This window comes from Ambystoma mexicanum, chromosome 10 (assembly GCF_040938575.1).
Source record: "Ambystoma mexicanum isolate Mex_15411 chromosome 10, UKY_AmexF1_1, whole genome shotgun sequence".
Lineage (NCBI taxonomy): Eukaryota > Metazoa > Chordata > Amphibia > Caudata > Ambystomatidae > Ambystoma > Ambystoma mexicanum.
Window position 1 is genome coordinate 803523028 of NC_090932.1, and position 14671 is coordinate 803537698.

Sequence of the window (14671 nt, forward strand, 5' to 3'; positions counted from 1 at the left end):
TAGATGCTCACTCAACAATCATGCAAACACTAGGCCAAGCTGCATTTGGACATGAAGAATATTCTTGCATTCAATGAACACTAGGAAAAATACTATATATCTACAGCGGACAAGGAGCCGAATTCCTACAAAAAAAAATAACAATCTACAAGCCAACGAGACCACTCGGGTCAACCAACGAAATCCGACTGGAACAAAAACCTTACATCAAGAAGAAACTCGGAGGCACCGCTTTCTACCACTTAGCCTCAAAAACCTGGAACAACATCCCAAAATTGATAAGGAACACCAAAGACCACCTTAAATTCAGAAAATTACTAAAAACCTACCTCTTCAACACCGGAGACTAAAACCGAAACAACAAGACAAACGAATCATCAAAAAAGGACAGTGACAAACCGCTAGAACCGACAGAAGTACCCTGGGCACCAGCAGGGCTGACGCTGGACACAAGGGTCCACCCGCGAGACCCAGAGAAACGGATACAACTACTCCAGCCATCCCTTACCATCCCCCACCGCCCTCACAGCCACAACTAGGTCCCACGAGGCTGTGGAACAGACAAGATACCACCAATCACCACACAACCGGGTGTATGGACAATAGCAGCTAGTCATGTGGAGGGGGGGAGGAGCATGCAAGATTATTAAGGGAGCGGGCGGAGGGGACAGCTAGATCCTCAAACGGCCTCGAATGGAAAATCGGGCACGTACCTCCTGAGGCTCAGGGTGTACAAGCATCCCGTCGGGTAAGATTACACAAGCCCAACCGGTTTCAGTCCAGGATAGAGATGACTAACGAATACCATTAACAATTTCCTTCTCTGCATACACCTCTCAAACTCCAAACCAAACACAACCACAAACCTCTAGCGCAGCAAACCGCACGAACTTCACTACACTGCAACAACAAAACAAAAAAACACACTCGCACATCAGCACACGACGACTACCGGCCGCATACACCCCAGGCCCAGCCGACGGAACCACCGGGCTGAGGCTGCCAACAGCACATCACTGCAATCTTGCACTTTTCCAGCCTCCACCCACCATCCCCCCTCTTTCAGAGCCGCCAGGGGACCACTCCGGTGGTGATAGTGCGCGGTACAAATGACCTTTAACATTAATATATATATATATATATATATATATATATATATTTTCACGGGATGCATAAGAATATACATAATGCTTGCTCAGTAACAAGTGTCCTTTTTGTAGAAAAGGGACGGCACAGTTACTTTGGAGTGATTGGAAAATTAAGGATCCTGCAATGAATGTTAGTTTGCTGAACTAGTTGAAACAGTGAGTTCCGCTGCCCCTTCATAAAACCGTTCCAATGAGGCAGTACATAAGCTCCACTCTTAGTATAAGACTGTGCCACCTGAGGATGGGGTAACATGGACAGAGCAGCCAGGCTTATCTCAGGAGGGAGCAAGGGCTGTAGCTTCGTACAAAGACATTATAGCATACATATGGTCCAAAGAAACACTGAATCACAATATATTGTAAAAATGAAGGTTTTTTTTAAATACAAGTAGACTAAGATGAATCTTGGGTAAGTACTAGAACATCATGTAAACACAACCATAAAATCTAACTATACCTATGGGTATGCAAACCAAGGTGTAACCTAATTTACAGCTTCAAGAAGCAAGTCAAGATGAGTCAAACCTAAGGTTATACATTCAGGATAGTAATATACTATTCTTGGGGGAATAAAACCAGGTTAGATATACTTTTAGAATACAATCAGTATTTAAAGGGCAGTTGACCCTGTCAGTCATGTCGTGAAACTCGGTTATGAAATCACATAATACACCAACCCGGTTATAAGTATACATATTGCCACATTACTTTTTAGAACTCATTTCAGAGCTTCTGAACGATCATATACTTTCTGGAGGGTCTTCGAGCTATAAGTATGAACCCTTAACTATTTTAGACTGCACTAAGCAATTCAGAGAAGCACAACCCAGTGTTAAAAGTTTAGAGAAGCAGCAGCTATTCAAGGTGAGTAAGTCCTAAATACATTTTAAAGGAGCTGCCAGCTACTTAAAGGTAGGTATTGGAATGTGTATAAGCCGACCAGGGAAAGCAAAACCCAATGTTTCACTTTAAGAGACCCAATGTATTTCAAGGCAGGTACACCCTACTGGTGAGCTTTTACATTCATTCAGTTAAGCAATGATAAAACATTGCCAACACTTATTACTTTTTAGAGGTGGGGGGGCACTGTTTGAAGTTAATAAAGCAGTTTCTGATGTTTGTTATTCTGCTTAGAATCACATGCTGTGCATAGTCCGACATCCAGTGGTCACTGCAGAGTATTGCATTTTGTTTTTCGTTGTCGAAAAGGGGACGTCAACCAGGCGTGTCTGTAACACTATCCCTATAGTGACGTGCGGTGTACCCACAATCCCTCACGGGTCGAGGTCCCTCAGATTGTTTTTTTTCCGCCCAGATATTGGTCGCTTTTACGTGGAGCTCCTCGAGAGACATTGCAAATTCATTTACTCGAACTGTGGTTATTTATTAATATCTACTTACATAAGATCCCTCCCTCGACGGAGCTGCGAAGCCATTTCTCCACCGAGTAAGAACTTTGACGGTGGGGACGAGACGGAGGAGATCCTTCGGCGCTGCCGAACACGTGGCCTGGCCTCGCTGGCCAAAAGAGAGTAGGTAGAGTGGGGTCGTGGGACATTTCTTGTTTCTCTGAGAATGCCTTTCCTTTTCTCCTCCCTTTCCGTCGGTGTTATCACAGTGAAATATTTCCTCCGCTATGGAGAGGACACCCTTTAGGTTTTGCCCGTGGTGCTACGGCAAGTGTACCTGGAAAGACGAGCATGAACGGTGTAACTGTTGCTTGCCCCTTGACCAAAAGGGATGACGGCTGCGCGGCTTGTCAGCTTCTTAAGCCTAAGACTTTAAAGGACCGCAGGGTCAAAAGGTGGGTGGCCTACGCCATGTCGAGGTCCGATTCCTTACCCGCCGCCGCCGAAAGTGACGAGGAATGTGATAACCCAACATCCGTTTCGGAAGTCCTAAACCTCTCTAAGGAGCGCTCGCGCTCCTCGTCTGTCCCGGCCCGACAAGCTCGGCTCATGCCTTGCTTATGGGGATGAACACCCCGGCAACACTGACGCACACAAAAAACACTCCCATAAACACATAATCCACGGTGCTTCTTCGTCAAAGACTAAGAACCCATCAGCGCCAACGGAGGCGCAGGTTCCACCGGCGGCGTCCTCAGACCATAAGAGTCTTAAGCCCCCCTCGCAGACGCGACCAGCGACTGGGCTTCCGCCAGACAAAGCACTCCGTCAGAGCGCGCGACGCCCGTAACGTCAATACCAGAGCCCTCCACAGACAGATTAGTCGTCGAGAGCCTGGCGAGGATCGTTTCCGCGGACGGCGAAAGATACGCCGAATACCGCTCAGAAGGCTAGAGAAACGCTGAAAAGGTCGGAAGGAAGGCAGGAACTGCCCCTTCATCTAAAGGCACTCCTAGCCTACCAGAAGGCTTTTCAGATGGCGACGGAGACCTTTCTTCGACGTTATGGGAGAGGTCAAAGCATTTTCAGGCCAAAACCCTATTTTTTTCCACCCCCAAGATCGCTCAGGGGTACCCCAGACTCTGGAGAGACTCCAGTTCTGTATGGAGAGGTTTATGGAGACTCAAAACCTACCACCACCCAAGAGGACATCAAATGGACCCCAGGGCTAAATTCCCTAGGCGGTTTAATCCCTCCCAAGTGGATGTAGATTTATATGACCTCACTGAAGAGGACCCCCACTTTCAGGAGGAGGATGACTTTTTAGGCAACGAAGATGAACAAAACCTAGAGGAATAGGGTCTTGAAGAAAATCCAGATATAGGTGGGGGGGGGGGGGGGCTTCGGAGAAGACTCGGAGGAAGGTGCTTCACAGCCCTGGCAGTCCCCATCAGCGTTTTCGGACCCTGATGCACTAAACCTGTCCCCTCACGAGGACTCACCTAATTGGAAGACGTCACCTATAGACGATCAACCTACATTTAATGCACTACAATGCAAGACCTCAACGCATTTTGAAATACACTGGGGAGATTTCTCCTGATATTGACTTTGTGGAGAAGGTACTCAAGGAGAAACCCCTGTGAGCCAAACCATTCCCTTCCTCGCCTCAGTAAGGAGACGAATTATCCCTTCACTACCTACACCCGGGTTGGTCAGAGGGGTCAACCCCAGGATAGAAACTATTCAGTCCCTCTCCTTCAGACCCGTTTTACGTCAGGGGCCACTCTGTACCAGACTCCCTAGTGGTGACAAATGCAAGGAAAAGAGCAGGGGTCCCACTGTCTACCAGCGAAGCACCACCAGATAGAGGGTAAAAAATTGTATGCCCTGGGGAAGAGGATCACAGCCTCTGCTGCTTTTTCCGCAAGGATTGTAAACCACTCCTTGCTAGCAAGTTACGCAGATGCACAATGGAGCAAGCTACCTAAGGACGCCGAGGAGGTACCAGAACCCCTACGTACACGCCTTCTGGCCATGATTACTGAAGGGACCCTAGTCCATCAAAGGATCGTGAAAAACACTCTGGATGCTGCAGAAACGGCTCGCCATTCCCTAGTCCAAGGAATACTCCTCAAACGCCATGTCTGGCTGGGTAATTCGGGGTTTAAACCTGAAACAAGCATCTCTAATCAACAAGCCTATAGAAGATGCCAACCTCTTTGGAAAGGCGGTTGATGAGGCACTAGAAACGGCAAAGAAAGAGTTTGACACCATCAAAACCCTAGACCAGATTTCTAGACCTCCTAACAAACGTGGCTATGGCAATAGGCGCTTCTTTCGAGGACAACGCCAGCAGCAATACTCTGCAAAAAACTGGTACTCTAACCAAGAAACCAGTGGGCAATACAATCAGAGAGGACAACGCTGTGCCAAAGGGAGAGGTCGTGGTTCCACCCCTAGAGGTTCCCAAGCCACCAATACCAAATGACTCTAAGATTTGGGTCCCCTCCCATGCATCGCCGGTTGGGGGCCGGTTAACATCCTTTCTTCCAGCATTGGAGGGAATAACTTCAGACCGCTGGGTACTATCAACCATAGCCCGCGGCTACTGTATAGAATTCAACAGTTCCCCAACGTACAGACCCCCAAGGGGATGACACATGACACCAGAACACCTCGCCATCCTTCTACAAGAAGTTGAACAGATACTGGAAAAAGGAGCCATAGAGGTCGTGCCTCCATCTCAGGTAACAGAAGGTATTTATTCAGTGTACTTCCTTGTACCCAAAAAGGATCTAACCATGCGCCCTGTATTAGATCTGCGCCCAGTGAACAAATTTGTCAAACCTCAAAAGTTTCGTATGGTGACCTTACAGGAAGTGATCCCCCTGCTATCACAAGGAGATTACATGACAATACTGGACATGAAAGATGCATACTTTCATATTTTAATGTTGCCAGCGCACAGACCTCAGGTTCATGATAGAGGGCAAACACTACCAGTTCAGAGTTCTACCCTTCGGGATGGCATCAGCACCGAGGGTATTCACAAAAGTATAGGCAGTGGCAGCGGCCCACCTGCGCAGGTTGTCCATCCCAGTATACCCTTACCTCGACGATTGGCTCATAACAGGGGATTCTTACGAGACATGCTTCTCAAATACCCAAAAGACTGTAGACCTTTTGTTCCAACTGGGCTTCTCTGTCAACGAATAGAAGTCAAGCCTAGACCCCAGCCAGGTCAAGCAATTCCTAGGGGCTCTAATTCGAACAAAGGACGGCCTTGTCTTCCCCTCCAACGAGAGGGTCCAAAACATGCTGTTTCAGATCCCTCAATATGTAGCAGGTTGAGAGGTGACGGTACGCAAAGCAATGCACTTGCTAGGAATGATGGCGTCATGTATTTACTTGGTACCTCACGCGCGCCTGCGCCCAATGCAAGAGTGGCTCAACAGCCAGTGGTGTCAGGCCAGCGGACAATGGGACGATCTAGTGGTGGTCTCGCAGGCCTTGGTTCTCTTGCTATGGTGGTGGTCGAAGGAAAACCAGGTAAAAGGAAAACCATTTGCCACCCCCGCAGTGGAAGCCACTCTAACCAGACGCATTCCTCACAGGATGGGGGGGGGCCTCACCTATCCCATCAGACTGCTCACGGAGTGTGGACTCCAAGCGTAGCATCAAAGCACATAAACCTGCTGGAGCTACTGGCTGTGTTCAAGGCACTAAAAGCCTTCCAGGCACACCTACATTGGAAGACCGTGATGGTCCTCACGGACAGCACCACAGCCATGTACTACCTCAACAAACAAGGGGGCACTCATTCTCCAGGACTGTCCAAGCTGTCTCAGAACATCTGGAAGTGGGCTCTCAAACACATGTTCCTACTGTCACAACACGTACCAGGGGAACTCAATCTGCTAGCAGACAAACTCAGCAGAGACTTCCCCCTGCCCGAAGAGTATGAATGGCGATTGCATGAAGACATCATCTTAGACATCTTCACGCAATGGGGGTTCCCCGAAATAGACCGGTTTGCAACCCTGGAGAACTCACAATGCCAAGATTACGCCTCCAGGTACCCCCAGAACCAATCCAAGGGGAACAGTATCGATTCCATGGTAAGGGTAACTTGTTTACGCTCCCACATCCTCCTCCCCGCCCCCCGGCTCCCCTTCTCAAGATTGTGGACAAGATGCACCAGGAACAAGTTACCATGATACTAGTGGCCCCAATGTGGGCCCGGCAGCCATGGTTCGCTCACTTGATGGAGATGTCTCAATCTCCTCCAGTGAAACTTCCCTGCCCGTACAACATGCTGTCACAGGACAAGGGCAGGACACTACATCCATGCCCTCAGACCATAAACTTAGCAGCCTGGCTCCTGAGATCATAGAATTTGGATATTTACAACTCCCGCAGAGATGCATGGACATCCTCGGAGGCTAGAAAGCCTAACACTCGTCACTGTTATTCTAGCAAATGGAAGAGATTTGTCCTCTGGTGTAAAGGAAGAAACAGCAACCCTGTTGACTGCTCTCCCACACAAATTGTTCTGTACCTGACCCATTTACTGGACTCGGGTCTAGTATTTAATTCTATTAAAGTCCACCTAGCGGCACTTTCTGCATACACCACTTCCCAACTTAGTGTCATGGTGGAAAGTCTCAGTTATTTAAGCCTTTATGGAAGGGGTAAAGAGAATACACCCTGCGATAGCGAACCCAGCTCCCGGCTGGGACCTAAATGTGGTACTTACCAGGCTCATGGGCTCACCCTTTGAACCCATGCACAAGGCAACTCTTAAAGACCTCACTCTTAAGACCGCCTTCCTAATAGCTATCACCTCCATTAGGAGAGTAAGTGAACTACAGGCTTTCTGTTCTAGACCCCTTTGTAACGGTTCACAAAGATAAGGTGGTTCTACGCACACACCCAAGGTTTGCACCGAAATGCATCTCGAAATTCCATGTCAACCAGTCAATAGAATTACCAACGTTCTTTCAAAACACTTCAAATTTGGGAGAAAAAAGCCTGCATACACTTGATGTGCACAGAGCTGTCATGTTTTATATGGAAAGAACTAGACCACTGACAGACTAATCAGTTCTTTGTCTCTGTGGCAGCAGGGAGAGAAGGAGATGCAGTCACAAAGTCCACTATATCTAGATGGATTGTTCAATGCATCACTCTGTCACACTCTTGCTAAGCGAGAACTACCTTTCAAACCAAGAGCACACTCCTCGAGGCACTGGGGCATCCATAGCATTCATTGCAAATGTTCCCCTTGAGTCCATTTGCAAAGCAGCAACCTGGAGTTCTGTACACACCTTTACAAACACTACTGTCTAGATGCCCACTCTAGATCTGATTCCTAGGTGGGACAAGCAGTACTAAGATATCTTTTCTCTACTGTTCCTTCTCACAACCCACCTCCAACTCTGGGTATTGCTCGCTAGTCTATGCACAGCATGTGATTCTAAGCAGATTAACAAACATCAGACAATGCATTACTTACCGTAAAAGCGTTTCTGATGGTTGTATCTGCTTAGATTCACATGCGCCCACCCTTCCTCCCAGCTCGGATGGAAGGAACATAGACATCTTTCTACATCTCTTTTCTGTACTCACTCACGTCTAGAAGGCTCCCTCAGGGCAGAAGAAATAGAGGGACCTCGACGCGTGAGGGATTGTGGGTACACCGCACGTCACTATAGGGATAGTGTTAGACACACCTTGTCGACGTCCCCTTTTCGACTACGAAAAACAAAATGCAATGCTCCGCAGTGACCACTGGATGTCGGACTATGCACAGCATGTGAATCTAAGCAGATACAACCATCAGAAATGCTTTTACGGTAAGTAATGCATTGTCTTATACACTTTTTAGTGGGGCAGAATGCAACTGCAAGGTAAGCACAAGCTTAATGACACTTTATAACTTCTTTCACAGATGGTTACCACACTAACTTCTTTAGCAAGTACCTTTACACTTGCACTTTCAAAGCAGAATACTCTTATGCAGTGCTTCCCTAGTCTATTGCCTGAGTTTTATAAGAGGCAGGAGAGGGATCCTAGTGGTCTAGGTGCCAGCTGTAGGTCAGGTTGAGATGGGGTTCAGTTTAGTAAAGTCAAAGTTCCATATGAGAACTTATTAAATAAACAATTATTCACTTTCAGAGTTAGTGTTCAGGGACTTCACAGAAGGCTTCCTAAATGCGTTCCAGCATTAGGCCTGGGCAAGTGGTATGAGCAAACTCCCAACCACACAAATCGCACTTGGCATCACACAATGCACACCCGATTTAAGGGAAGTATTACCCAAGGCTACGCAGTACTTTAGGAGAAAAGAGCTTCGGAGTGGATGCCTTCAGGATGCAGCAGCACAGGGCCTTGTCCCTTGTTTTCTTGATCTGGAGACGAACAAGCTGGACACTGGATGTTAACTTGCATCAGTCGGAAGAGGCTTCCAGCAAAGGATACTTCATGGATTTTCAAGGCTCTGTGGATTTGCTGTTTTATTACAGCAGCCAGATGAACGAATATCACCAGTCGGATTATTTTCACTCTCGGTCATGCACTCTGGTGAGGGGTGAAGGTGCCTGACCCCAACATGATACAAAAAATAAACCAAATAAAAGGGCACGCTCCAGTAAGGAATGAGACCAGGAGATAGATTGCAAGTTGAAAATTTTTTTTTCCAAAGATGTGCTCGCAGAGAACTCTGCCCAACAATACACCGGCAGCACATTATGAACCAACAAATCTTCATTAGTGATGTAATGACATATAGTACAATATAACAGTTTCAGTTGGACGGGCTGCACGGTCCAGTATGGAGTGTAGTTGATGTTGGGCTCCGATTGGTTGCCTTGGCTGGGGCGGTCAGTTGGCACACAAGTCAGCTGGGCTCATCTTCACAGTGTGAAAGTCAGGCTTGGTTCACAAAATGTCAATCCCAACTAATCTAAACTTCACAATGACCATTGGCATGCAAAGAATGTTAGATATGAAACCATTACTTCGATGGAGGAGGCAATACAATGTGGACCAATGTATACGCATTCTAACCCATGCCTTTATGGGGGCATGGGTACCTTAGCCACTTCTCCCATGTGCCTTAACAAGGTTTGATCTGTGATTTATTCTTCCCGGTACCTCGCAATTGAATCGAGTGGATGGGTGGATGTTAGTTTTAGAGGAGGATATATGATCACACAGGATTAGGTATATGGTGGGCAATTTAGGGTGGTCCATGGGGAAGGGTCCTCCAGCAGTTAAGTTCAAAGAGTGGGTGGGCCAAGAGTCTGTAAGCTGGAACCTCTAAAGTGGGGGCTAAGGGGGCACAGGCAGGTTTGTGAAGATGGATGAGCATGCAGGTTAGGGTTTGCTCCGGTCATATGCAAGGCAATGAGCTCAGAGGAAGAGGGAAGGTTACTGAATAATTGCAACAATACATGGCCAGGTGCTTCCGTGAGAAATGGGTCTGTGCGGAGCTGCCAGGAGGTGGAGGGTTGGCTTTCTGTGCATGGCGCTGATCAGAGGGAGAGATGGCTTTTTAGAAATCATAACGGGGCCTAGAAAGATGGCGTTTTAGGGCGTCACAAAATGGAGTGTCTACGTCACCCCCAAATGGCTTTGTTTACTGTATTTTTTTTTTGTGATTACATTGAGGCCAAATTATTAGAACAGACAAACGTGGTGACGTCTCCCGCCATTTGGGTAAACCCAAAATCCATTTCACGCGGGAATGTCAGGGGTGGTCTGAATAGACCTTTCCTCCCTTACAGGGGATTTAAGGGGTTCATATTGTGTCAATGGACGTCCAGCAGTAGTCCACCAAAGTTTTGGACGGATTCGGACTTCGGAAGACCATGCACCGCACTCAGGCTCGAAGTCCTAGGGTATTGGTGGTTTACAGCCCAGCAAGGTTGCAGCACGTTGTGGGATGGCTCGAATTGCAGGTCTCCTTGAGACTAGTGGATCACATCAGGCTCTGGGTAGGAGTCATCACATTCGGGACACCCAGGTTGATTGGAAGGAAGGATTGCATCCGGTTCCGCTTACACAGCAGGCTCTCGTCACTGGAAATTGCTTCAGACGACTTCCTCTTCGGTTTCAGCTGTAGTGGTTGACTTGTCAGCAGCTTCCATATTCGTAGTATTTAACAGGAACTATAGCACAACTTCTGCAATGTCTCCCTTCAGTTTACAGAAAGGGGCAGTATGGCTATTTAATCAGGACAGCCCCCCACTGAGTTGGTCCCTTTCAGGCAAGGTGAAAGACAAAAGGGCTGCGGAGGTGTGGACTCCTGTTATGGAGAATTCTCAGTTCGAAGGGATTGTGTCCTTCGACGTATTCCTCATCTTAGATATCTCCTTCCAGCTCTGCTGGCCTCGGAAGTTTTTTCTCTAGAGGGCGCTGCGCGTCGACGTCCTTCGACAGCCGCCGTGTCGACGTCATCCTGCCTATAAAGGCCGCGCGCAGCGTCCGTTGCTCAGTTCCGTTTTTCCGCGCTTACTCAGTGCCTCGGAATACCGTTGCTCAGTTCTTAGTCAGATTAATCCTATTTACCTCGAGTTATTCGATCCGTACTCGATGGCTTCCTCGTCGGAACCGACAACTCCTCGATCCGGCTTCAAGAAATGTCGAGATTGTGGGAAAAAGATGTCGTTGACCGATCCTCACAGAATTTGTCTGTGGTGTTTGGGAGCTGAACACCATTGTTCGGAGTGCGAGGACTGTATGTCCATGACAGCTAAGGCCCTGAAGGAGCGTAGGGAGAAGCTGGAGAAAGGTAAGACTCTTAAAGCTTCTTCGTCGACGAAGTCGAGACATTCGTCTCCTCGTCACCATTCGCGCTCCAGGTCTCGGAGTGGGTCTCATCACTCCTCGAGATCGAAGCACTCGAAGAGGAGACGTCGAAGATCCCCTTCTCCGTCTTCCTCTTCCTCTGTTTCGCCAAAAAGAATCCCTTGCCCCACGAAACATAGTTCCCGGGCTGAATGGGAGGAATTCCGCAAAAATATGATGAGCGTCTTCGAGAAAGCGGCCTCGACCCCCTCGAAGACTGCCGAGAGCGATGCTCTGGTCGAAAGACCCAAAGGTCAAAAACGCTGCGAGTCGCAGTACCCGGCGAAGGAAACCTCTCAAGCGCGTCTCGAACCCTCGAGCAGGACTATGACCTCCAAACCTTCCTTGAAGGTTCCGTCGAGGTCAATGTCTTCGCCGTTGTCGAAGGGACCTTCGACACACGGGTCTGTCGACTCGACGCCAGCTTCGACACCAGCGTCGACGCCAAGAAAAGACACGGTTACCACACATCCAGTGACTATCCCCAGGCCCTCGACGTCGATGGCTTCGATATTGTCGAGTAGAATTCCAATTCTGTCGGTCTTCGAGGCCTCCGCCTCTGTTTTCGACGCCACGCTCGAAGCCTTCGGCGTCGACGACATCGTTTTCGAGGCCAATAATGACAAGTTCGGCACCCTCTGCCTTGGAAATGGGATTTACTCCCTTTATGAGTTCAGACAAATCACCCTCTTCTAAAATTGAGGATAATAGTTCTCAATTGTTCTGAACAGGAAGACACATTTGAGTTACAGGGACCTGTAACCCCAGCTAGAGAGGAATTTTCCTCTGAAGAGCGCAGATTAAAGGATCTTCATGATTCTTTACATGAGGCAAGTGGGTTAGACACTTCCCCTGAGGTGGAGTTTGCTAAGCCAGACCCGGGGGAGCATGCTGAAACCCCCTACAGAGCCTTAATGACCAACAAGATGACCTCACGGATATTCTTGACAAAGGCCCACAGGAGGATCCTGTGGTGCCTTTTCATAAAGCTCTTCAGAGAAAGATCATGACAAACTGGGAAACCCCAGATGTAGTACCAGCAGTAAATAAAAAAAAACTGTCTACAGAGTACAGGGTATCTTCTACAGACCCAGAGTTTTTGTCTAAACACCCATCCCCAGAAAGTCTGGTGGTACAGGCAGCATCCTCTACCGATGTCAAGACGGCTTATCCTACCGTCCCACAGGACAGGGACGATAAAAAATATGATGCTATGGCAAAGAAAGTCTTTTCAGCATGTAGCATGGCGTTAAAATCTGTTAATGCTACTTGCACCCTTGCTAGGTTCAGCCATACACTTTGGGAGTGTGCTTCTACAGCGGCTGACTGCATACCGGAGGGAGAAGAAAGGGATGCGTTCCTAAATATTATACAGGACGGTAAAGACGCTATGTGCGAATCCCTCCAGACGGGCATTGATTCGGCTGACAGTATCAGCAGAGCAATGGCGGCAAGTACATCAACCAGGAGATTCGCTTGGTTGAGAAAGTCGGGTTTTGCCCCAGATGTGCAAGCCAGGCTCTTGAACATGCCATTCGATGGCTCTTCTTTGTTCGGGAAAAAGGCGGATGACAGTTTAGAGAAACTGCAAACTTCAAAAGCAGCAGCAAAATCCCTAGGAGCTGCAATCCGTCGGACTCCTTTTCGTCCCACAGGAACCTCTGCGAGGGGCAAGTCCTTTCGCTTCTACCCCGCATTCGGAAGAGGTAGAGGACGACCGGCTCAAAGGGGTCAAAGATCTACCCGAGGTGGACAGGGTAGATATTCAAAAGCCGCAGCAACAGCAGGTGCCTCTTTACCATCGGCATCAGCCACCCCAAAACCACTCTGAGGACTTCCCTCACAGGACACCTGTAGGAGGCAGGTTGACTCAACATCTGACGGTATGGCAGGCTATCACGTCAGATGCTTGGGCATTGGAAACAGTTGGCCAAGGTTACTGCCTGCCTTTCATACGTATACCCGAGTCATCCACCGGGGATCAGCTCTCAGAAAGCTCCAGATCCGCTCCTCTTGCAGGAAATTTGGGATCTGCTAGAGAAGAGTGCCATAGAACCGGTACCTGTAGCGGAGAGGAACAAGGGCTGGTACTCCCCTTACTTTCTCATTCCAAAGAAAGACGGAGGAATGAGACCCATCTTGGACTTGCGAGAATTGAACAAATTCCTCAGAAAAGACAAATTCAAGATGGTCACTCTTTCTCAGATCCTCCAGGCCCTTCAGTTCCAGGACTGGTTGGTATCTCTGGACCTTCAGGACGCTTATTTCCATGTGCCTATCCATCTCAAACACAGGAAATACCTGAGGTTCGCAATTGGCAACTCTCACTATCAATTTCGAGTGCTGCCATTTGGGCTGACCTCCGCCCCGAGGGTCTTCACCAAGTTAATGTCGGTAGTGGCTGCAAGTCTAAGGAGGGAAGGGATTCACGTCTACCCCTACCTGGACGATTGGTTGATCAGGGCTGTTTCTCCGGAACAAGCTCATATCCAGCTAAATCACGTGTGCCACTTCCTTCACAGACTGGGCTTCTCCCTCAATTTAAAGAAGTCACAAATGATACCATCGCAGAGACTCCAGTTCATAGGAGCGATCCTGGATACTTCCCTGGGAAAAGCCTCGCCACCAGAGGTGAGGGCTCAAGATATTCTACAGATGGTTACCAAGTTCCAGCATGCCCAACGTCTCCCAGCCTTCGACTTTTTGAGGTTGCTAGGCCTCATGGCATCCTGCATCTTCCTAGTGCCAGAGGCTCGCCTGAGAATGAGATCCCTCCAGTGGGCACTGAGGACTCAGTGGTCACAATTCTCAGGGAGAATGACAGATCTTCAGGTTCCCGGCAGGGTGGCTCGAGACTTTCAGTGGTGGGCCTGTCAGGAGAACAGTTTTGGCAACCCTGGCCGGAGATAACAGAAGTCACGGATGCCTCACTCACGGGGTGGGGAGCCCACGCCAACGACTTGACCATCAGCGGTCGTTGGTCTCCATCGGAGTCCAGACTACACATCAACCTGTTAGAGCTGAGAGCCATCAGACTTGCGCTGAAGGCGTTCCTGCCAGCTGTACAAGGGAAGAACGTCCTGATAATGACGGACAACACGGTGGCCATGCATTACCTCAACAAAAGAGGAGGCGTAGGATCACTACTCCTGTGCAGAGAGGCGATGCAGCTCTGGTTTTGGGCAATCCAAGAAGGAATCCCTCTATCGGCAGTTCACCTAGCCGGAGAGAAGAACTTGACAGCGGACGCTCTGAGCAGGCAGAACAGTCTCCCACGAGTGGGAGCTAGCTCAGGAAGTCCTTCAAGAGATCTTCGCCCTT

General features: G+C 48.7%; 1 protein-coding gene across 1 annotated transcript in view; it reads left to right on the forward strand.

Annotated features, from left to right (window-relative positions):
• The window catches only part of SMC4 (structural maintenance of chromosomes 4), a 1048897-nt gene that overhangs the window by 225800 nt on the left and 808426 nt on the right, over positions 1-14671 (forward strand). The gene's annotated exons all lie outside the window — the stretch shown is intronic.